This window comes from Phocoena sinus, chromosome 5 (genome assembly GCF_008692025.1).
Source record: "Phocoena sinus isolate mPhoSin1 chromosome 5, mPhoSin1.pri, whole genome shotgun sequence".
NCBI classification, from domain to species: Eukaryota; Metazoa; Chordata; class Mammalia; order Artiodactyla; family Phocoenidae; genus Phocoena; species Phocoena sinus.
The window spans coordinates 68,573,349-68,598,879 of NC_045767.1; positions in this window are offsets into that span (position 1 = coordinate 68,573,349).

Sequence of the window (25,531 nt, forward strand, 5' to 3'; positions counted from 1 at the left end):
ATTGTAGTTTCATTTCCTTCAGATATACACCCAGAAGTGGAATTGCTGGTTTTATGCCACAATAGATCTCAATATTTCATATGTGCACTTCTAAGTTATCATTTTTAAAATAATACCTAATCATGACCACTAGCGGATATTGTGTATAAATTATTTTATTGTGCATTATTTTAATATTATTTTAAAAATATTTATTTAAATTAATTTGCTTTGAAGGATAATTTTAACTTCTCCATCAGAGTTTTTTTTATGTTTACATGAAAAATCTTCATACTGATTCATAAAAATCAATTCTAATTATTTGTTGATTGTTATCATTTGTGCAAGATTTGCTGAATGAAGTAAACTTTAGCTAAATCATCTATTACATGTCAAGACAGCTAACTAATAGTCATGAAGCTGGGGTTGCCATTAACCAAACTTTTCTTATTGATCCTTCTATTTCTCCCTGTCCTGAATACTGTCCTGATGTACACCTGTGCATCTAGCGACTTTGTCTATTTCTTTCCAGTTTTAGTGCTCATGTATTAACCACTGACTTTTATGTTCTTAGATGCCATCCGTTGTCTTTTTCTAATTGTGTATCTAAATACAGTATAATTTTTAAATTTTATACATCTCTCTACACTTACCCCCTTGATTCAGACACCTTTAAAAGTTAGTTCAGTTTATTATCCATCACACATATTATCACAATATTTTATGTAAAATTACTTCATTTGGCCTTCTAAGAATAATTCTGATTTTTGTAACCATTTCTTCAGAATTCATGACATTCTTCTTTGGGTAATTCCTTAAGTTATATTTGTTGTTTGACATTTTTGAAGCATTCACAGATTTAGGCATATTTCTTTTTTAAAATAAAAAGCAACATACATAGTACTATATATGCTAAGTCTATAAAATGCTCACTGTGACACTGTATAGAGGAATTTTGATAAGGTTGTTATGCAAAATAGATATAGATAAGGATGTAGGTTTAAAATTAGCTGTAACGATTAGTAATATTATTTTCTTTCTTCCAGTTTTCCTTTAGCTTATTAAGTTTTGTATGTTTGCAAATGTATTTACACATATGACTGACATGTTATGAAGTGTCCTGGAAATAGTCCAGCCACTCTCAATTTCATAGTAGAAAAGTTGATAGAATCAATAACGCTCAAGGAAATATTACCTATGCTGGGAACAACAACATGACATAGATAATCTGGCTTCTTTTAATATTCTCCATTGCTTAAATAATAATGTCTAGAGAACCATACAAGGTCTTCCATGAACTAATCTTTGACTTTCTACTTTGTCTACTCACTGAAGAAAGGAGTGTGGATTTGGAATCTTTTTTTAAAATTTTATTATTTTTTTAATACAGCAGGTTCTTATTAGTTATCTATTTCATACATATTAGTGTATATATGTCAATCCCAATCTCCCAATTCATCCCACCACCACCACCACCATCCCCCGCCCCGCTTTTGGATTTGGAATCTTGAGGAAAGAAATGAAATAGGAAGATATTGCAGTAGTCAATATGAAAGTTTGTAAAGCTCAAACTAAGGTCATAGGGATGGGAAAAGTACAGTTGGATTCAAGAGTCCCTATTGAGATAGAATTGAGATACTTTGATTATCAGTTGGAAGTAAGGAGAATGATTGTAAAAAGATTCATAGAACAAAGAAAAACTTTGTATTTCTCCTTTGAGATGAAGATCTGCTTAGTATTGAGATAGTAAAGCAAATTAGAAAGATGGCAGATCTCTCTGGAGGTGCTGCATTTGGGATCAGGGTAGTGATCGAGCCCAGCTTACACACTGTCAGGGGTTTCTGCTCAGGAATGAGAAAGTTAAATGCCACAGAAGAAAAAAAATAAAAACCTAGGATGTCAAACAATATTTCTAACATTTAGCTAATATATTGTTCATTAAATGGATTGCAATTTGAAAAGTGGGGTCTAGAGTCCACAGTCATGTTTCAGAAATTGGAAAATATTTCAATGTAGGAGGACTTCGTGACAAATCAAGGTGTTATAGAATCATACCATTGGATCTTAAGTATCTGTGGAGTATTGAGTAGCATACTTACGCAAAAGTCAAACAATGTCAAGTTTTCCCAATTCACAGTACATAAAAAATGAAAACAACTAATAATAAAATTTTTCAATTTTTAGCTTTCAGGCTCAATATTTTTCAACTTTTTACACCTAGCAGGAAGTAAAATAAATAACAAAAACCTAAAGCCAAATAATATTGATGGAAATGTCAGAAATATGATTATGAGAAAATCTTATATGTATTAGTTTTGGTTGTAGGAACTTGCTTATATATACCCATGTACTTTGTTAGTAAATTTGTTGCTATTTCACAAAAATGATTAAATATATCAATTCTCTTGAAATTCTTTAAATAGCACCATGACTTCTGCACTCACTCCCTGACCCATAACAAGTCTGAATTACATCTGAAAAGAGCAGGTGGGGTTTGAAATGAACAAGAAGCAAAAACATGCGAGAAAGTCAGGGGAGGGGTGGTACAAAAGGTAAATAACTATTTTCTACCTTCCTACTCTGTTCCAGTTTCTGTGTTAGGATTGATTCTTTCATTATTGTATCCACTATCTTAAACTCCACTATGAGGTGGCATAAATAATTTCAATTAACAGGTAAGAACTCAAGCTCTTCAAAGTCCAGAGAAGTTCAGTTTCTTTCTTTAAGTCAGAAGCATTTGACTAATCATATAGTATTCATAGAAAAAATGTTCAATAATCAGGTGATTAGTTAAAAAGAAATATCGGCATCAGTCAGGGTTCTTAGAACTAAGCAAATGAAATTGTCTCTGGATGATTCAAACAGCAAAGGAATAGATTGAAAGATTTGCTGAAGATGTTAAGACATGAGACTTATAAAGTGGGTAGGAGCACAGGAAGCTAAGTGGAAGTGAGGATTTCTCCAGAGAATGAGTTTGGTGAAAATAACATAATCACTATTCTGAATCACAGATACCATAGCTTGCCCCATCATCATGACCCATGTTGGACACCTTACTATGCCTCTAGCTTTGCTGTCAGCATTGTCCCTAGAAGCTGGATGTGACGGCCATCATTTGGCCACCTCCAGTATAGGTGCTTGTCTGACCATTTCTCAACTTTTCCATTTAATTTGAATACTGTATTCTATATTAAAAAAAAATAGCACAAAGGTAGAGGCCCGGGTGGTTAAAGGAGATCTGGTTGGAATATTTAGCTTGAAAAGATGGATGAAAGCTGTTTTAATATTTAAAAGATGTACATATGGACTACTTTCAAGTTTTTCAGAGGATGAGGCAAAGACTAATGAGTACAGATTGTGAGAAGACAAGATTTCTTTTTAATATAAAAGTCCAAAATTGGAATGGGCAAGATCCCTGCTCCTAGGAGTAATTATGACAGAACAAGATGGTCACTCCTTAGGGATATCATGGAACAAATTACTGTTTGATTATGAGAATGGGCTACACAACTGGTAAAATTAGAATAACTCGACTTTTAAGTCTCCACAGTTCTTTGATCTCTACCTTTGAATTTCATGCAAAATATTTTATAAGTTTACATTGCTAATTGGTCTTCAAGTAGAAAGAAATTTTCCATTTGTACAAAAGAACAAAATTTGCCTCCAGCTTCTTGAGCGTTATTATGTGTAATACTACACTCTAATTATCTCTCAGTGCTTTTCTTAGCAATTTATGGTGTTGACAGACACCTCAACTTGGTGTGGCTGTTGGATTGTTTTAGATATGGGTATTAAAATCATGTATCCTGTGTGCTTTTGGAATTGAGTATGTAGATTTTCATTTAAATTGTTTGTTAGATATTATAGAACATGTCATGTACATTTTTGCATGATAATTTAACTTTTTATTTTGAAGTAATTCCAAAAGTATAGAGAAGTTGCAAAATAGTACAAAGAACTCTTGTTTGCCCTTTGCTCAGTTTCTCCCAAAGTTAATGTCATTATATTTGCTTAATCATCCTTTTCACTTTGTGTGAGTAGGAATGTGTGTGTCCATGTCTGTGTCTGTGTTGTCAATGAAAAATCGTACTGATGGAGTTAAACAGGCAAAGAGGACCTTATTTAAGACTATTGGAATAGAGGAGAGAGATTGAACTCAATTCCTCTGAAACAAAAGGTGGGAGTATTTTTAAACACTGGGGTGGTCTAATAGATAAGTACTAGAGGACCCTTACAGAGGAAGCTGGTCAATGAGATTAGGTCATTTATTTTTGCTAATTCGTGCTTATCTGAGTTAGGCTCCTGCCTTCCACAGAGATGGGGGGATAGGGAGATTATCTTTCTTGATGATTATATTTTAAAAGGTTGACTCCTAGGTCCTGATAAAGACAGTACTGTGTTGTAAAACTGGCAAAAGGCCATGAGAAGATTTACATTTCTAAAGAACAAATAAGAATTTTATTGCAAGTTTTCAAAAGTAAAACCCCTAAGAAAGTTGAAGCCAGGAGCCTATAGCTGGGAAGAAATCTACCTAAAGGTGAGGGGAATTGTAAAGCTATGTTAGTCAATGTGCGTATATGGGTCACAACAATTGGTAGAAACTATGGCATCTAAGGTTCAAAATAGTGGATGAATACACACACACACAAATACGTATACACATGTACCTGTGTATGTGAATGTATGCATAATTATATTTTTTTCTGAAATGCTTGAAAGTAAGCTGCAGGCATAATACCTCCTTACCTCTAAACATTTCATTATATACTCATAAAAACAATATTCTTTCTTATATACATTCTCATATATAAATTTTCTTCCATTATTTAACCATAGTCTAATTATTAAAATTGGGAGGTTAATCTCTTTTTTTTTAATTGGGGTATAGTTGCTTTACAATGTTGTGTTAGTTTCTGCTGTACAATGAAGTGAATCAGCTATATGTATACATATATCCCTTCCCTCTTGATTCTCCCTCCCCCCACATCCCACCCATCTAGGTCACCACAGAGCACTGAGCTGAGCTCCATGTGCTATACAGCATGTTACCCTTAGAAAACCATAATTCAAAAAGACACATATACCCCAATGTTCATTGCAGCACTATTTACAATAGCCAGGACATGGAAGCAACCTAAATATCCATTGATAGATGAATGGATAAAGAAGATGGGGTACATATGTACAATGGAATGTTACTCAGCCATAAGAAGGAACAAAATTGGGTCATTTATAGAGACGTGGATGGACCTAGAGTCTGTCATACAGAGTGAAGTAAATCTCACATGTTTTTCACAATAAACCCAGATTGGACAGTTACTGTTAGGCTACTTTTTAAAAATAAAGGAAACACATACATTGACATTTGGCCCCAATATTGGGAGCCAGAGATATTCTACAGATTCTATTAACTTTAGTTAAGAATGATTTTTTAATATTTACTACACTGTTTTTTTTCAGCTCTCAGAATGCTGAACAGTAATTGATTTTGATTAGGCCTGTTTGTAACAAATGTAAAGATTACTGGTTTAGTAATCTTAAGAGGATATGTTTTCCATCAAGGTCTCTACAGTGTTGGAGTTCCCTACTACTTCTGGCTGTGTCAGAAAACTGAGTATGTTGAATTTAAATGTCTGTGGTGACACCCATATGTTGCATTATGCTTTTGCCAGGTTGACGTAGGACACTCAGCAAAAGCAAGGGAGTTCCTTCTATTATTAATGATTCTCTAGGCCCTTAACCACATTTTGTGAACCATAGAAATAAATAGATGAAATATTCCTTAAAACATTTAAACTATCAATATTGTATGAACAAAAATGAAAGGAATGACATAGTATAAATAGACTCTCATTGGACTGAGTTATCATGTTAAAATTTTCCAAGAAAAACTGACAGTTCTGAAATCCTTCAATAACTTAGAAGATGTATTATTTTCTTAAAGTGAATAAAGTACATATTCAGTTTGGCTAGATACAAAAAATGCACAGATGTCAGAGTGAGCATTTTTATATACTAAAAATATCAGTAAGGAAGACAAGGGAATTATTGTCCACTTTACTGTTTCTAATAAATTTGCATTTGTAAACTTCTATATGCAAACTGAGATTTCTAATTTAGATTTTGACAACATCCTATTAGCATTTGGATATAAAAGATACCTACATTGTTGAGTAAGAATCTTGATTCAAAGTCCTTATCAGGAGTTGGCACACTTCTTCTTTAAAGAGTCAGATAGTAAATATTTTAGGTTTTGCAGACAAGGTATGGTCATAGTCACTTCCTTTTTTGAATTCTTTTATAACCTTATAAAACTATAGAAATGATTTTTAGCTCAAGGGCCATACTAAAGCACACCAAGGGTAATATTTGGCTTACAGGTTTGACCTGTCTACTGATTCCTGGTCTAGGGATCTATCTATCTATCTATCTATCTATCTATCTATCTATCTATCTATCTATCTATCATCTATCACAGAAGATTTATAATAGACATAATTTCTTTACATGGGCTAGTAGAGGTTCTTAAATTTTTGCTTAAGGAATTTATTGTCTTAATGTAACCAAATACATTCAGTGGCAAAAATCTGATATGCATACTATTGCTAATCCCATTGCCAAAATGACCACCAAACTAATGATTCTATTACTATATTAGGTCTGAATAAAATGAAAGCCTGAATTCAATTTTAGGAAATATGTAATTAATATTTTTCAACCTATTGGCATGCTTGTATAGGTGAACCTCACCTGATCAAGGTTACTGTAATGCAATATCTAACCGAATATGGAAGTGGCGGTGCAGGGGTTTCCTAATTATTGTATATGTGCTTGTTGTACATCTGTGCATGTGTGCATGTGTGTGTGTGTGTGTGTGTGTGTGTGTGTGTGTATGTGTGTGGTTATATCATGGAACTATTACAATTGCTAGTTAACCTACAATAATAATTATTGGTATAACCAATCTTGGTTGCAAAAGGAATATGCCTGACTTGAGATGGGTCAATATATTATGGTTTATTTTACTCACCACTGTATAATTAGTGTTTAGTGGAGTGTCTGGCAATGAAGATACTAAATAAATATTAAATAAATGGACAGAAAGAAATTATGGTAATCAAACTGTTGATATCAGTGAAGCCTTAGTGGTGGAGAGAAAATCAGGCCTGAAGCAATAAAAGTACCACAAAGAGAATCAGGACAAGATTCAGATTCAGGGGAGAAGACAGGGACTACTTTTGGAACAGAGATACATGGCAGGGATTGGATCAGGTTAAAAAAAGTCCTAGTACTGCAATTCGAACATGAGAACAAAGGAGAGTCATACTGAGTCCCTGATCTGCTGGCTTACAAACCCTTGTTCCTGTTGACTGAGCAGCATTGGCTTCAGAATATACCTTAAGTTGAACCTACAAGTGAGGATCTCATGGTTTCTCTGAAAAAGGACATCTTTGATTCCCAGAGGCAGCCCAGAGTCTAATATCTAGCAGTTGTTTATTACCTAACTAATTAAATAAATAACTATGGTTGAGAGAGAGCAAAGAAGATCATTCAAGTTTTATTTTATTTGCATTTATAAAGTATCACATAGTTTTTATGAAGCAACTCCTGAATAATTGGTACTTATGATGACTAACGGTTTAGTACTAAATATCATTTCCTTTCTTTTCCATGATGATTTCTAGTTATTAATTTCATTACTCATTAATTACTCATCATGATTTTGATATTAATTCTTTGGGTTTTAGGGAAAAGTCAGTACAAACCATGAAACGTTCCCCCCTTTTTCATAAATGTATAGGAAGTATGTGATAAGAAAATACCATTTAAAGACAATATCACATATTATGGACACTAGTAAAATGTGTGATTTCTGCAATAATAAATCAGTACAAAGACAAAAGTATTTAATAATTTTATTTCACAGACAAGGCTGAGTTTAGATGACTTCTTATTTTCTCAAAACTAGGAATCAGGAAATTGATCATAAAGAAAATGAAGTAGTTAGTAGAAAATTTCTAAACAACTCTGTACTGCTGTTATCAATGAACAGTGGATAACAGAAAACAGCTGAGCTGTTCTTTTACATCTCCTGATTTTCCTAAATTCCCATTCAGCCTAATTGTTGCAATATTTCACAGTTTTTAGCATATCATAGTGATACTGGAAAAGCTTTATCAAAAGTCCAGGCTCTTGTTCAACTTGTCCAAAAAAAATTTGGGCAAGAAACACAAAGCTAAAAAAAAAAAAAGAAAAAGACACACAGACTGAAGAGTAAAGAGAACAAAGAAGCAGTTTATTGATGTAAAAGGGAAAGGACACACAGAGAAAAGTACCGGCATCCTTGTGAATGAGGAGCACCCTGCAGGGTTTTTTGATCCCCCTTTGAATCTTATTTTTAGCACTTTGAACGAATGGGGGTCTTTTTGATTAGAGGTGGGATATTCATTGACGGAAAGGTTGATGTGTGGCCTGGCTTGCAACAGATTGCATCAGCTCTCGGTCCTGCGCATTTGTCTCCAGAGGCCACTGTACATGCGCTCTAAGAGCTGTTTTCCCTTGAATTTTCCCCTACTAGTGGAGCACCACACATGGAAGGTCACACAGTGGTCATCAGTAATGTGCATTTTTTTATTGTGCATGCTCCATGGTTGGTTGGTTTTCATGGTCAGAGTTTCTTGTTCAGATGCTACATAAGTTTCTGTTTTAGATGCCATTCCTCCATGTGTCATGGCCTCATTAGCTGCAAAACAAGGAGATGGCTTTGCTTTCTGCCTAATGCCTGCATATGAGGAGGCTGTCCCTGGGCCTGGCCGTGTCTTTCTTTCCTCAATAGTAATCCAGTAAATAGGTTTGAATTGATTTGTTGCATAACAAAGATCTCATGTGATGTTTCAAATAACTGTAATACAATGGTCCACTGAAACTAGCCCCAACCAGTTCAAAGAGTGAATTGTTAAATTTTCAGTAAAGGTGTGAGAACTTATTGAATACAGTTAATTTGTATGAGCTTAAAATTAATTTGTATGAACTTAAAATTACTCAAGTAAGTATATTACTCAAGGAAATACTATATGAAGCATATTACTTCACATCTCTTCCTATTTCTCCATTCAGTGATGTCATTTTATAGCATGAAATATGCCACTGGGGAAGTATTTCCACCAAAGCAACTAGCAAATGCTATAAACCAGGGCTATTTTCTCCTATAGGACCAATTGTTAAACATTTACTAGCATATCAATCTTTACCAAAAAAATTTTTTTTTCTATTTGTAGGATGACCATGAAAACTAGACAAGGGCTGGAAAGAGAGAACTTGGCCCAAAATATTATAAGGTGAAAACATGTGACATGTTCATGCAGATTTACTCATTAAAATAGGTCTTCTAAATTAGGTAAAAACACAGAAGCAAACATCTCACTTGAAAGGGCAGTAAGAATTTTCCTTTAAGAAGCCCTGCTATGGTAGATCAATCAAGATGTAATTGTCTCTAAATAGAGGGCAGACAAGGATAATATCTATATATGGATTAGTGATATTCATAAATGTTCAGCTTTTTCTCAGCCTTAAAAATATCAAATATGTGTTTTCTATTTTGACCCCTACGTTAACCACCATATTAGGAAATACGTAACATGTTATCCATGACCTGAGCAAGCTTCTAGAATGCCAAGTTGGAGTCAAGCATTCATTACGTTCAGTATTAGCCAAGGCTGGGGATTCCTGCACTCTCTGATGAGCCTCTTTGCTAATTTTACTTCATATAAAAAGAAACAAGTTTGGAAGAGTGACTGGCACTCATCAAGAGGAAAACAAAAACTTGAGGGAAAATCGATTCAAGATTAGTTTCTAAATTTTTTCCTTTTTAGCTAGTGGACTTGTGTGTATATAACAAAGAAAGAGAAATTAAATAAATAAATTTTTCTTTCACAAAATCCAGAAAAACAGATGTTTATATGACTGCGTCTATATGAATATATTTGCATACATGCACAATAAAGATACTGGGGACATTTCCCACAAAATAGTGACAGTAGTTGTCTCTGGGTGAGGGCATGCTTGACGGTCTTACTTACTTCTTTTTTATTTAAAAATTTATCATTTAAGGTTCTTATAATTAGTGTGCATCATTTTATTTTAAATGAAAACAAATCAAGAATTAATAGAAATTTTAAAGACTCAAACATTTAAGCTTATAGTTTCTTCAAATTCAATATGAAGTTAGGTTGCTCCTAATTTCCTGAAAATATATAATTTAAAGCAAGTTGTCAATTTTTCTCTCTTTTAACTGCAGTAACATTTCTTTCTTTCTTTCTTTCTTTTTAAAAAAACAACTAAGTAGGAAACAATTCTGCACAGTATATATATTGATATGATACTGTTCCTTTTACAAGGCAGAAGAGAGGAGTGGCAAAGATGGCAGAGTAGGAAGACCCTGAGCTCACGTCCCGCCATAGGTACAAATCAAGGCAGGGTAAAATAATGGTTAAAAGCCTGAGCTTTGAATGCTGGCAGATGCAGCTTCCCACCTCCACTACACCATTTGCTATGTGGTTTTGAGGCAACTTATCTAAATTTTCTCCTTCTTTTCTCAACCATAAAATAGAGATAATAAAATCTATGTTGTAGAAATTTCATGAAGATTACATGTGAAAATATGTCCAGCATATAATTAGCAATAAATAACTAATAGCTTGAAATATTACTCAAAGAGGGAAAGACATCTCAGAAATATGTCTGAGCAGACTGAAATGGAACTCAGATATTCTGTCTTGAAATTCTGTTGTAACATTAGAACAAATTACTTTCACATTAGAAAATTAAATGTTCAGACCGCTGATATTTAGAATGATAGCCACGTTACAGTGTTCATTATAAAATAAAGTGAATTATGCTCCCAGGATATTTGTATAATCTTTGTTGCTCTCATTTCTGTTTCTATATTGTTTCTCTCCTGAAATGGCAGGGAGTAAAGTCACATATGTTGTTCCAACTGCTGTTGCTTCAGGCTCTACACGTTGGCATTAACTTGTGAGACTCTGATCTATGGAGCCAAGAATCTGTTTGAGTTTTTTCATAATGGGATTACATGACCAACTTTTTTTTTTTTTGTGGTACGCGGGCCTCTCACCGTTGTGTCCTCTCCCGTTGTGGAGCACAGGCTCCGGACACGCAGGCTCAGCGGCCATGGCTCATGGGCCCAGCCATTCTGCCACATGTGGCATCTTCCCGGACTGGGGCACGAACCCGTGTCCCCTGTATCGGCAGACAGACTCTCAACCACTGCGCCACCAGGGAAGCCCCATGTCCAGCTTTTATTTTGTGGTATATGAGTCTGGATATTAACTAGAATTGTTTTAACTTGATGCTTTCTCCAAGTGTGGTAGAAGTCCAGTTCAATGTGATACATATAGTCATCAAATATTTATTGAGCAACTACTATGTGCTGAGTATTATTTCTGGAACTAGGAGTCAGTGAACAAGGCAAAAATGTATATTTTATGAAGCATTTAGTTGTGGGTGAGATAGTCATAATAAATAATTCATGTGTGTGTGTAAGAAAGTGTGAAGTACTGTGGAAAAGCAGTGTAAGGTAAGAGGAATTCTGCAAGTTAAAATTTACATGTACTTCAAGTCCTTGCACAAATATCACCTCAATGACACTTCTCCTGACCACAATATATAAAATAGTAATTTCTTCCAAAACCCAACTGTAATTCCCCTAAACTTGCTCTATGTTCTCCATAGCAATTATTATTATTGTTGTTGCTGTTTTTGTTATTATTATTAATATTTCTTTCCCTCCCATTTGAATGTAAACTCTGTGGGTGCAGAGATTTTTCTTCATTTTGTTCCTTATTTTATTCTCACTTTAGGCAAAACCACTAGTAATTGGTTCCATGATGTGGCAGAAAATCTTGAAAATTGATCAAGGAGCAGGTGATGAAAGACCATGTTAAGGAATTTCACATTTACCCTACTGAGCATTGTGAGCTCTGAGCTCATAGCATAATCTGTTTTGCACTTTAGAATAATCATTTCACTCTGTGAAAGTATGAGGGATAAATGAAAGGGAGGAGAAATGGGAGTCTCTGGGAAAGGATTATTGTTGCCTCTAGGCAGTGGCAAGGAGGCTCTAAAAGATGTGATGGAAATAAGAGATGGATAGTACTTAACTGGAAATTGAGAGAGAAAAAAGGAGATTTAGAAGGACTTTCTAGCTTTGAGTTTGGACTAAATGGATAGTGGTGTCTTTTAATGGACAGTGAGATAAGAAACCAGGAGGAGGGACACACATGTGAGAATATATATTCAGTTGAGACATTCTGAATAAATACAAGGGATACTCAGGTAGAATAAAGAAACATTCTTAAACTCAGGACTGGAATTATAGCTTTGCGAGTCCTGAGTGTATTGGTAAGAGTTGAAGTTAAAAGTGTGGCTAAAAAAATTTACAATGTTTTATATGCTAGGGGTAAAGCAAATAAAAAGGTGGGATTCATTTTTGCAAAAGTGTGTGTGTGTGTGTGTGAGTGTGTGTGTGTGTGTGTGCATGTGAGTGTGTGTGTGTGTGTGTGTGTTTTAAGGCAAGATGAAATCCCATTGACAGAACAATGCACAGCACAGGTGAAAGAACAACTACCTCGAAATAGGCCAGGAGGATACAATGATGCTTCCTCCTATTCCTGCTAGAGTAGCTATAGTATAGGGAACTTTCTTTTCCTCATCTCCACTTAACCGAGGTACATGTCTTTAATTATTCAAAATAAGCTAACCTTCCTTCTTTCATTTGCCTTTCATGTCTATTGTACTAAAGGATTTTGATGCTGCTGCATTCTGCTACAAATCAACTAAGGACCTGAGCTAAAGGCACACTTGGTCAACACCAGGGGATTCTACCTTTCACCGTTTTATCAAATACTTGAAACTGTCTCTTAAGGGCCCAGATCACTGCTGCTCTTTTCCAAAGACTCCTAATCCTATGCCTTCTAGGTAGAAATTACTTCATACCAGGTTGAAGTCAATGATTTGAATTCTTTCTCCTAAATTGTAAATCCCTTGGGAGTAAAAACATGTATGACAAGAGAGAGTATTCCATTGCTTCTTTGTCCTTCTTTTGTGTTCATCTGGAAAACTCACCTGTATAACTCTTAGTTTCTATAACTGAGCTACTGAGCTCATCTTGAGGAAATCACACAAATATGCTCCTAAGTATCATTGAATCATATATGTATTGTTAGAAATTTTTACTGGAAACTTACTACTGATGGGAATTTTGTCCATTCCATTCTGTGACTTTTCCCGATCAAAAATTCTAAAGCTTTATCTTATATCATCATTAATAATTCTCCCAGTTATGGTACTAGCCTTCTAACTGGATCCCTGTTTTCAGTTTCACCCTTTAAAACTCTACATGTTGCTTCCAGAGCAAGTTTTTAAAAATGGTATTCATACCATGTCAGCTTGCTATGAAGTGTATATAAATATTTCTTTGTTTTCCTCAGTATTAAAACCTATTTTAATATATTATTGACATCTTACTGAAGATTATTCATAATCTATCTTCTGATCTTCAATTTGACCTGATATTATCCCCTGCCTTGTTTTCTCTTCTCAAACACACCATAATCTTTGCTTTCATTAAACTTTTTCATGATTTTGTTTGTTTGAACATATTTCTTCACATCTTTGGAAAGGTCTTTCCTTCTTTGTGCCTTCGAAAAATTGTATCTCTTCTTATTAACATAGCTCACATCTTACTCTTTCACAAAGCATCTCCAAATCTCAATGATAACAATAAACACACTCATGTTATTGTACTTTGTGAATGATGTTTTTTTACATTTATAACATTTTATTGTGACAGAATTATGCTTTTACCTGCATCCATTCTTGAACTGTGAGCTTTCGGAGTGAGGGAACTGCATCATCTTTCTCTTTGTCTCAATTCCTTCAATAGTGAATGAAACATTAAAAGTTCAATAGTTGCTTATTCAACTGAATTACATAAAAAGCTAATATTAAATACTAAAGAACTATCATATCATTATATTTAAATATAACCTTTTCATCTTTATAATTTCACTGTTCAGGAAATTGAGAATAAATCATCTTCATCTCATTATAATTATATATTAAAAACTTGGAAAAATGAGAAGTCTGCCTTCTTAGTACCTTCAATCATTTTGAAATTGATACATTTCCAGTTTTCATATTCTTGCCAATTAAATTTTGATGAATTTTTCTCAATTCTCTTCTTATTTTGCAGCTTCTGAAAATTTTTAGCTGGTTTAATGGAGGATGTAATATAGTAACCTAGTAGCTGGATATGTATTCCATTTTCAGCTTATAGATTTAAAATAATCAATTTTGCTATCTCTTTAGCATACAAAAAACCATTAGCATTGTGATAGATTTCTTATGCTCTTTGCTTTAAAACTTATATTTATTCAGTAACTGGTTTATTTTACTTTGCTACTAGCATGCTAGCTTATTGTATAAATGTGTTAGCATGTTACTCCTTTGCTCACCATTTTTTGTCCTTTAAGAAATTATGGAATTGCTTTTGCTTCTGTTTTTAGCTTAGTCGTGAATTATCCTTTATTATCATATTTTCTGTTTGACCTTCATAATTTTAATTTGTTATAGACATAGGGAAAGAAAGGAGAAGAAAAATAAAGAAATAATGGCTGAAACCTTCCCAAATTTGAGAAAACAATTATTGTTTTATACATTCTAGTTGCTTAATAAGGTGCAAGTAGGACAAAAGCAAAGAAATCTACACACAGATGTATCATAGTGAAAATGTTAAAACCAGAGAAAGAAAATCTTAAAAACAGCAAGAGAAAAATGACTTGTCATGTACAAAGGAACCCCAATAAATTAACAGTTAAATTCTCTTCTGTTTGAAATCTAGTGATCTTACACAGTAACTAAAAAACAATAGCAATACAACAAAAGACAAAGTATACTGGTAAAGATAATTATGTAATTATAGAAACCATTACAAATACGTATTACATGTTCTTTCTATTCTTAATTGATTTAAAAAACAATTGCATATATATCTATGTCTATATTTATATACCTATAAATTGTGTTGTTGGAGCTATAAAAGAAAGAAATGCAATATATTTGACAAAAATATCATCAAGAAGGTAAGTGGGGATGAAATAAACTCGGTGCATACCAACTCTCATTTCTTCTCTCCACTTCTTTAAGAGACAAAAAATTAAAGTAATAATTATAACAATGTACTGTTGGGTGAGTAACATATATGTATAACTGTAATAGCACACAAAGGACAAGGAAAGAAAGCTATATAGGAGCAAAATTTCTATATCTTATTGAAGTTAACTAAGTATAAATCTGAATTAGATTCTGATGAGTTGAGATATATATATGGTAAGCTCTAGAACAATTACTAAGAAAATAACTAAAACAATATATAGTGAAAAAAATTAAGGGAGTTAAAATATTACACTAAAAAATATTCTGTTAATGCAAAAAAAGAGCCATACATGAGAAATATAGGAACAAAAATCACATGAGACATATAAAAAACAAAAAGTAAAATGGAAGATGTAAATACAACTATATTAATAATAACACTGATGATAGATTAAACAATGTGATCAAAAGGAAAAGTTTGTGAGACTGGATAAAAAAATCTAACTATATACAACTTAGAGATGACACACTTTGGAATCAAACATCCAAATAGGTTAAAAGTAAGAGGTTGGAAAACAGCAATCATAAGAAAATTGTTGTGGTTTTATCAATATCAGATAAATAGACTTTAAAACAAAAATTTTAAAAATAGAGATATACAGGGACATTTCATAGTAATAAGTCTCAATCCATTAGGAAGAGATAAAAGTTATAAACGCATATGAACATAACAATAGACGCCCAAAATACACAAAACAAAAACTGAGAGAATTGAAGGGGAAAATAGACAATTCAATGAGTAGATGGATATTTTAATATCCTATTTTCAATAATAGAGTAGAGAAAACAATCATGCAAAAGAAGAACAATTTTGGAGAACTTGCACATCCAAATTTCACAATTTACCATAAATCTACATTAATTGAGAGAGTGTGATATTGGCATCAGGTTAGAAATGAAGATCAATTAATAGAATTGAGAGACAAAAATAAACTCTCACAGTTACATTCACTTGATTTTTGACAAGGATGCCAAGACAAATCAGTGGGGAAAAGAATAGTCTTTGTAACAAATGGTGCTTGACATTGGGTATATACGTGAAAAGAATGAAGTTGGAACCCTTCCTCACACTATACAGAAAAACTAACTCAAATAAAATCTAGATCTAAATGTGATAGCTAAAATTATAATATTCTTAAAAAAACTTATAAAGTTCTAAGTCTTCAGGAGCTTGAGTTAGGTCACAAAAGTTAAAATAGAAAATTGGACTTCATCAAAATTCAAAACTTTTGTGCTTCAAAAGACACCATCAAGAAAATTTTTAAAAAAAGGAATGGAAAATATTTGTGCCAATTTTATACCTTATAAAGTAATCATATCTAGAATATATAAACTTTTCAATCCAATAATAAAAGATAGATAACCCAAATTTTAAAAAATGCATGAAGGACCTAAATAGACATTTCTCAAAAAAAAAAAAAAAACATACAAATGACAAATAAACCCATAAAAAGTTGATCAAAGTCATTAGGGAAATAAAAACCACAATGATATAGTACTTTACACCCACTTTGATGACTATAATTAATATAGTATAATAATGAAATAACAAGTGTTGGTGAGGTTGTCGAGAAAATGGAACCTATACATTGCTAGTAAGAATGGTGCTAGTCACTTTGGAAAAGAGGCTGGCAGTTTCTCAAAAAGTGAAGCACAAATTTTCTGTATGACTCAGCAATTACACTCCTAGGTATATATCCAAGAGAAATGAAAACCTATGTCAACATAAAAACTTGTACATAATGTTCAAAGCAGCATTATTAATAGTAAGCCGAAGAATAGAAACAATTTACGATTAAATAAAATGTGGCATATCAGTGCAGTGAAATATTATTTGGCAATGAAAAGAAATAAAATCTAGACACATTCTATACCATTGATAAATCTTGAAAACACTATGCTAAATGATAGAAGCCAGTCACAAAAGTGTGTAATTCCATTTATATGAAATATCCAGAATAATCAAATCTATAGTGGTTGCCTAGGGTAGGGAGGATTAGGGGAGATGGGGAGTGACTGCCAATGGATGTGGGATTTCTTTTGGGGGAGATAAAAATGCTCTAAAATTGATTGGTTGAACAATTTTGTGAATATAAACATTGAATTCAACAACCACAACACAAAACAGCCTTTCAAAATGTCAACTATTGACATTTTGTTCCAAATAATTATTTGTGGTGAGGTTTGTCTTGTGCATTGTAGTTTAGCAGAGTCCCTGACCTCTACGCACTAGATGCCGATAACAACCGTCTGTAGTCATGACAAAACAGAAATGTCCTCAGATGTTGTTAAAAGTCCCCTGGGAGACAGAATCACCCTAGTTTAGAACCACAGATATAATTGTATAGGAAAAAGCAAAAAGTCTTAAAGGATATATGTTAAAAATTTAACTATGGTTCCTCTGGAGAGGTAAAGGGGTAGGCAGGGTGAGAGAAGGTGACTTCCATATTGTCTCAATATACTTTTGTACTGCTTGAGCAACTAAAAATTATAATGGGCTCATGTACTATGTTTTTTTTAATAGAATCAAAATCAATTAACTTCCTGTCCTCCAGAATACATAAAACAAAACAGGCCAAATCTCACTAATATAAAACGCTGCTGTAGCAGACCATTCAAAAGAAGATTTTGGCTTATGGAGATGGAGATAGTGACAAGTAATTTGAATTTTAATATATTTTTAATATACTCCCTACAAGACTTACTTACAGATTGGATGTGAAGTCTGAAGAAAACAGGTAAAGTATTTTTTTTTTGTTTTGCCTAAGCGACTGACTGAATGACAGTGCCATTATTGAGAGTTGGGGATGAAGAAATTGGGGGCTTTTGTGGGGAGAGGTGGAATCAATAGTTTCGTTTTGGCAATTAATATTGAGATCCATATTAGACTTCCACATGGTGGTTTGAGTAGACAGTCTGGAGTTCAGAGCCGAGCAGAATAACAATTCTCATAACAGTCTGTGACAAACAATGAGTAAAAACCCTTTACTGCTAGAAAGTGGAAAATTAATAAATACGTATTAAATAGCTTATTATTCATGTGTTTAATTGCCTTATGAAAAAATTAATACCTGAATGTAGAAACAACCAAAGAATAGAATGAATTTAACACGCATTTTCTAATTTCCCACACCAAAGATATAAAGTGTTCACTTGAGAATAAGCAAGAAAATATATGCACTACAAAATAAAAAAAACAACTGTTTAAAAATAAAAATTTCCATTAAATCCAAAACAAAAAAATAATAGTGCATTAGAAAGTATCAATATAAACATTGATTTTATGCTCTGCTGGACAAAATTAGCTTTGTTGCAATAATGAATTTAGGAGAAAACACTGTAATTCTAGAAACATCAATATTAAGAATCAGATTTTATTCTTTTCATTTCCTCAAATAAAAAACAAAGAGATTAATTCAAAAGATGGATAAAGGAAAGTCTCCTTTCTTGAAGATGAGAATCACAATAATCCAGAAAAAAGAACATCTCATTATTTCTGTAACACTTATATTAGCTTACTCTGGATCCTTACAATGGGATAGGAACAGTTAATCTTTATAACAACTCTATGAGTTAGGTGTGTCATATTTTAGGTGAAGAAACTGAGATTTAGACACATTGAATGATTAGCTCAAGGTCACACATAAAGTGGTAATCATGCTTTAGAGTTCAGCAGTTTGACTCCAGAGCTTTCATTTTCATCAAACATGAGAGAATAAGTTGCACATTTTTTAAAAAAAAGAGAAGAAAAGAAAAGGAAGAAAAAAATCTTATTATCTTCATGGATGGAGATTCAGACCAGGTGTGAAGGTGTGAAGAAGTAGCAAAGGAAGGTATGACTACTTCCACACTCATTGGTGTCCACTGCTATTTCCCAACCAAGAGCAGTGGAACATGGAGAAATAGATCTTGCAGCCCTTATAGAAATTGCAAACCCTTGCTGTTCTCTAGTGAAAATAAAATATTGGTCACAAGTTTAAATTCAAACTCAGAAATACAATCAGTATATTTTATTTTTCAACATATTTACATATTATCCTTACTTTCTTTTGATAGAATAAGCATCATATTTTTTTCTATGCTACCTATAAAAATTTTCTATCTGACCAACAGGTTGTGAAGACCTCCAAGTTCAGCTAGTTTTTAAAGTAAAACTACCCTCAAAATGCAAAATCTGCCTCCCATAACCAAAGGGATTTAAATTACATTGTGGATAAGATGTTGTAAGCAGACCAGTGAAACAGTGTTTTATTTCTGATGTAAATTGACTAAAACAGATGGAAGGGGGAAAAGAGAGTTTTCCTAGAGGCACCGTGTGTGTGTCACCAGCTGTTGCCGGGAGATAATGTGCAATAGCAAGTGATGGATAGGAGGAAATCCTAATGCCCGTGTCCTCTGCTTTGGACTGTTAAGTGTAAAGAGCCTCTTCTTGAATTCTTTTAATTGAAGGTGAAGCCTGGAATTTGCAATGCCCCCTTAAAATCACACTGTCTTATTTGATTGAAACATCAAACTGGAATCAAAAATTGCCTATTTTTTTTCACAGTGGGATTCAGCTAAAGTTGAATTCATGGAAGAAGCCATTCGGGGTGGGGGTGTGGAACACAAATGCATAAAATATAAAAATAGAGCATATTCTTAATCATATTGTATAGCCTGTAAACATTTTTGTTTTTAAATTAAATTTTATTATTATTTTTGCAGTGATTTAAAATTTTTTATTGAAATTTAGTTAACTTACCATATTGAATTAGTTTCAGGTGTACAACATAGTGATTTGGCATTTTTATAGGTTACACTCCATTTAAAGTTATTACAAAATAATAGCTATATTTCCCTGTGTTTCCCTGTGCTGTACCTATGCTGTATCCTTGTTGCTTCTTTATTTTATACATAGTGGTTTTTGTCTCTTAATCCCATACCCCTATCTCACCCTCCCCGCTCCCCTCTTCCCACTGATAACCACTAGTTTGTTCTCTATATCTGTGAGTCTGTTTTGTTATATACATTTTTTTGTTTTATTTTTTAGACTCCACATATAAGTGATAACATAGTCTCTCTCTGACTTATTTCACTAAGCATAGTGCTCTCTAGATCCATCCATGTTGTTGCAAAAGGCAGAATTTCATTCATCCAAACTGGAAGAGAAGTAAAATTCTATCACTATTTGCAGATGACATGATTCTATATATAGAAAACTCTAGAGTCCACCAAAAATCTATTAGAACTAATAAATGATTTCAGTAAAGTTACAGGATGCAAGAATAATATACAGAAATCTGTTGCTTTTCTATACACTAATAATGAACTATCAGAAAGAGAAATTAAGGACACAATGCCATTTACACTAACATCAAATATAATAAAATACCCAGAAATAAACTTAACCAAAGAGGTGAAAGACCTATACACTGAAAACTATAAAACACTGGTGAAAGGATTTGAAAATGATATAGAAAGAAATCCTGTATTCTTGGATTGGAAGAACTAATATTGTTAAATTTTGTTATTTTTAATTTTGTTATATAAATATACAAAATGGAAAAATGCCATTTTAAACCACAATTGCCTGAACTTGTATTTTAGGAGAAGTCTAACTTTTACATTAATTGATTCCTTTAGTATTAGAGGCAAAGTGCCAAGACATGCTGTGGATGGCCTAGAATATAATAAATAAGGATGAATTTATCTGGGAGTTTTATTTTTTCCACAAAGCCTTTTCAAAAGGGGGTCTGGGACCAAGAAGAGGTAAGAAAAGATGTAATTTGGGCTTGAAGAAAGTGGCTTGGGTGATAAAGAATACAAAATAATAGACAGAGCCTGAGAAAAAAGTAAAAGAGCAATTGTGCACTTGAGTAATTATTTGGTGTTTTATTGAGGTAGTGAATGCAGGTCACCTCTGGAAAATGGGTATATTAAGCATGATGGAAGCAGACTATGGCACAGTCTGCAGCAATTATGAGCAAGGTATTAGGTTTACACATGGACACATGGGTAAGGCTTAAGAACAGTGTGCCTGTAGCTATCCCGTTTTCCCAGCACCACTTATTGAAGAGCCTGTCTTTTCTCCATTGTATATTCTTGCCTCTTTGTCATAGATTAGGTGACCATAGGAGCGTGGGTTTATCTCTGGGCTTTCTATCTTGTTCCATCGATCTATTCTGTCTTTGTACCAGTACCATGCTACCTTGATTACTGTAGCTTTGTAGTATAGTTTGAAGTCAGGGAGCCTGATTCCTCCAGCTCCATTTTTCTTTCTCAAGATTGCTTTGGCTATTCAGGTTCTTTTGTGTTTCCATACAAATTGTAAAATTTTTTGTTCTAATTCTGTGAAAAATGCCATTGGTAATTTGATAGGGATTGCATTGAATCTGTATATTGCTTTGGGCAGTATAGTCATTTTCACAATATTGATTCTTCCCATCTGAGAACATGCTATATCTTTCCATCTGTTTGTGTCGTCTTTGATTTCTTTAATCAGTATGTTATAGTTTTCTGAGTACAGATCCTTTGCCACCTTAGGTAGGTTTATTCCTAGGTACTTTATTCTTTTTGTTGCAATGGTAAATGGGATTGTTTCCTTAATTTCTCTTTCCAGTCTTTCATTGTTAGCATATAGGAATGCAAGAGATTTACTAGAACACTACCTAACACCATACACAAAAATAAACTCAAAATGGATTAAAGACCTAAATGTAAGGCTGGACACTATAAAACTCTTAGAGGAAAACATAGGCAGAACACTCTTTGACATAAATTGCAGCAAGATTTTTTTTGACCCACCTCCTAGAGTAATAAAAATAAAAACAAAAATAAACAAATGGGACCTAATTAAACTCAAAAGATTTGCACAGCAAAGGAAACCATAAACAAGATGAAAAGACCACCCTCAGAATGGGAGAAAATATTTACAGATGAAGCAACTGACAAGGGATTAATCTCCAGAATATACAAACAGCTCATGCAGCTCAGTATCAAAAAACAACCCAATCAAAAAATGGGCGGAAGACCTAAATAGACATTTCCCCAAAGAAGACATACAGATAGTCAACAAACACATGAAAAGATGCTCAACATCACTAATTATTAGAGAAATGCAAATCAGAACTACAATGGGTATCACCTCACACTGGTCAGAATGGCCATCATCAAAAAATCTACAAACAATAAATGCTGGAGAGGGTGTGGAAAAATGGAACCCTCTTCCACCATTGGTAGGAAAGTAAATTGATACAGCCACTATGGAGAACAGTATGGAGATTCCTTAAAAAACTAAAAATAGACCTACCATATGACCCAGTAATCCCACTCCTGGGCATATACCTGGAGAAAACCATAATTCCAAAAGATACATGCACCCCAATGTACATTGCAGCACTATTTACAATAGCCAGGACATGGAATCATTCTAAATGTCCAACAGCAGAGGAATGGATAAAGAAGATGTGGTACATATATAGAATGGAATATAACTCAGCCATTAGAAGGAACAAAATTGTGCCATTTGTAGAGATATGGATGGACTTAGAGACTGTCATACAGAGTGAAGTAAATCAGAAAGAGAAAAACAAATATTGCATAATATCACTTATATGTGGAATCCAGAAAAATGATGCAGATGATCTTATTTGCAAAGCAGGAATAGAGACACAGACGTAGAGAACAAATGTACGGATATCAAGGGGGGAAGGGGAGTGTGGGATGAATTGGGAGATTGGGATTGACATATATACACTACTATGTATAAAATAGATAACTAATGAAACCTACTGTATAGCACAGGGAATTCTACTCAGTGCTCTGTGGTGACCTAAATGGGGAGGAAATCCAAAAAAAGGGGGGTATATGTATACGTATAGCTGATTCACTTTGCTGTACAGTAGAAACAATAGAAATTAATTTAAAAAAAACAACAGTGTGCCAAGTAAAAACACATATGCAATGTGTAATAAGATGTAACAATAAAACCATTGCTGTAAATTGTGATATATGCATGCAAAATTATATTTTTCAAGTTTACCGTGAAATAAAAGATACATTTAACACACTGAAGTGATTGGATAGTGAAGGGATAGGAAGTTGTTTTGTGGAGACAAAGGGTAAGGGGAATGACTTACCAAACTTGAAACAACTTTAAACGTAAGAGAGAGGCTGCATTAGTCTGCTTGGGCTGACATAACAAAATATTACAGACTGGGTAGCTTTAACAATGGACATTCATTTTCTCACAGTTCTGGAAGCTAGACGTCCATGATCAAATTCAGTTTCTGGTGAAGACTATTTTCATATCTTGTAGACAGCCACTTTCTCATTGTGTCTTCATATGGCCTTTCTTCTGTGCTCCTTCAGAGACAAAACTTTGGTGACTCTTCCTCTTTTAGGACACCAGTTTTAACAGATTAGACTCACCAATATGACCACATTTAACCTTAATTACTTCCCTAGAGGCCCCATCTCCAAATATAGTGACAATGGGAACTACAGTGTCAACATGAACTTTAGAGGGATACAATTCAGTCTTTAACAGGAGCCTTCTGTGGACCAATAATGATAGAATGCAATTTGAACTAAGGGGTATAGTATAGAGGTAAAAATATACATAACACTTTAAAAATATACATAAATATACATTTAAAAAGTAAATATACATAAATATACCAAAAATAAACATGATCCTATATATATTAAATATACACAAGAAAAGTTTGAAAAGTACACATAAACATAAGTCCTGCCCTCATACCTTGAGATAGTAGAGGTAAGACTTGCTTTCCCAACTTACACTGAAATAGAGCTCGTTAGATATATTTAAATATTAAGCAAAGATAGCACTGTGTAACTGGAACACTTTGGGATACCTTGTCAGCTAACACTTACATTTCTCCTAACAATAGCATGATAAAATTTAAGCAGTATATATTTTATGGTAAACACTTCTCCTTGGCTCAATACTACTTTAAGATTTATTAGTAAGTATTCTGGAAATTGTCTGTTGATTTTCAGCACCATCTTCAAAGTTCTAAGCTCTTTACTCTATTGCAGGCCATTTGAATGAGATTTGGAAGACAGGATAGGGGAATGCATCATTCTCCTCTGGCAGTGGTAGGTAAATATTTGGGAAGACAGCAGGCCTAGGTTTTTCAGCAGCTTCATGTCATGTGTTTTAGTGCTAGTGACAGTTGGGTTCATCAGTGGTGGATTCCTGTGATTTTGACCTTTCCTAATTCCTCTTCAGTTAACAGTCACCCTTTCATAAGTTTTATAAACATGTAATTTCCTATATTAAATCCCTTTTTGTTAAAATACCTTGAGTCATTTCTGTTTCCTGGATGATTAGTAAGTCAGTCAATGATTATTAGGAGCATTCTAAATCTTCTGTGCTCTGTTTATAAATTAAAAATCTGATTGCTCAGCATTTTATTAAATAAAACTTCTATTTATATTTGAGTTTTTGTGAGCCATAATACTTTCAGTGAAATCTCATCTTGTTAACTTTAACTTATGTAAAGATTCTATTGAAATTCTGTCCAAATTATAGAAGAATTAAGTATTTTAAAACTATGATTAACACATGTCAAACTTGAACTCACTTCTATAATAAATTTATTCAAATATGAATGAATTTACTAAGTATGAAAGAACAAACAGAAAATTTGGAAAATATTGAGCAATGGGATTTAAACTGATATTCTTAACTCCCAAAGACAATTTATTTTTTAAAATAATTTATATATTAATTATTTCTTGTGAGTTTTTCATTATATTGTCCTTTTAGACAATAAGTAAAAATACAGAATTATTTTTAAGTGGTAAGAGCAAAACTGAGATGCCTTGCTTTATTATCATTTTATTTGGATCACTTGTTTATTCAAAAAACATCTTTAAGAACATTTTTCATGTATGCAAATTTTTAAATAATCCCTTTTAAGAATACTTTATTTTCTCCCTCTGGACCGTTTTTCAGTAGGGTTCCAACTTTTCTGAGGTATTTACTTTTCACTCCTTTGACCCAGATATAACTATGATCTTCTAAGCTGTTTGATGAGTAGACCTGATTTTGTTAAAGTCCTAGGATCACATTAGGATCCTTTAACTTCTCGCTTTTTCAGATCTGCAATTGTCTATTATGCTGTGCATTACTATCTTCTTTTAATGGGTGATTGGCCCGACAAATTTTCCATCAACTAATTCCAGTAAATACATTTAAATACAGAGACTTTTTTCTCCACCTTCCCATTTGTTTTAGTTTGCCAGGGCTACCATAGCAATGTATCACAGACTGGTGGTTTAAACAATAGAAATTCATTTTCTCACAGTT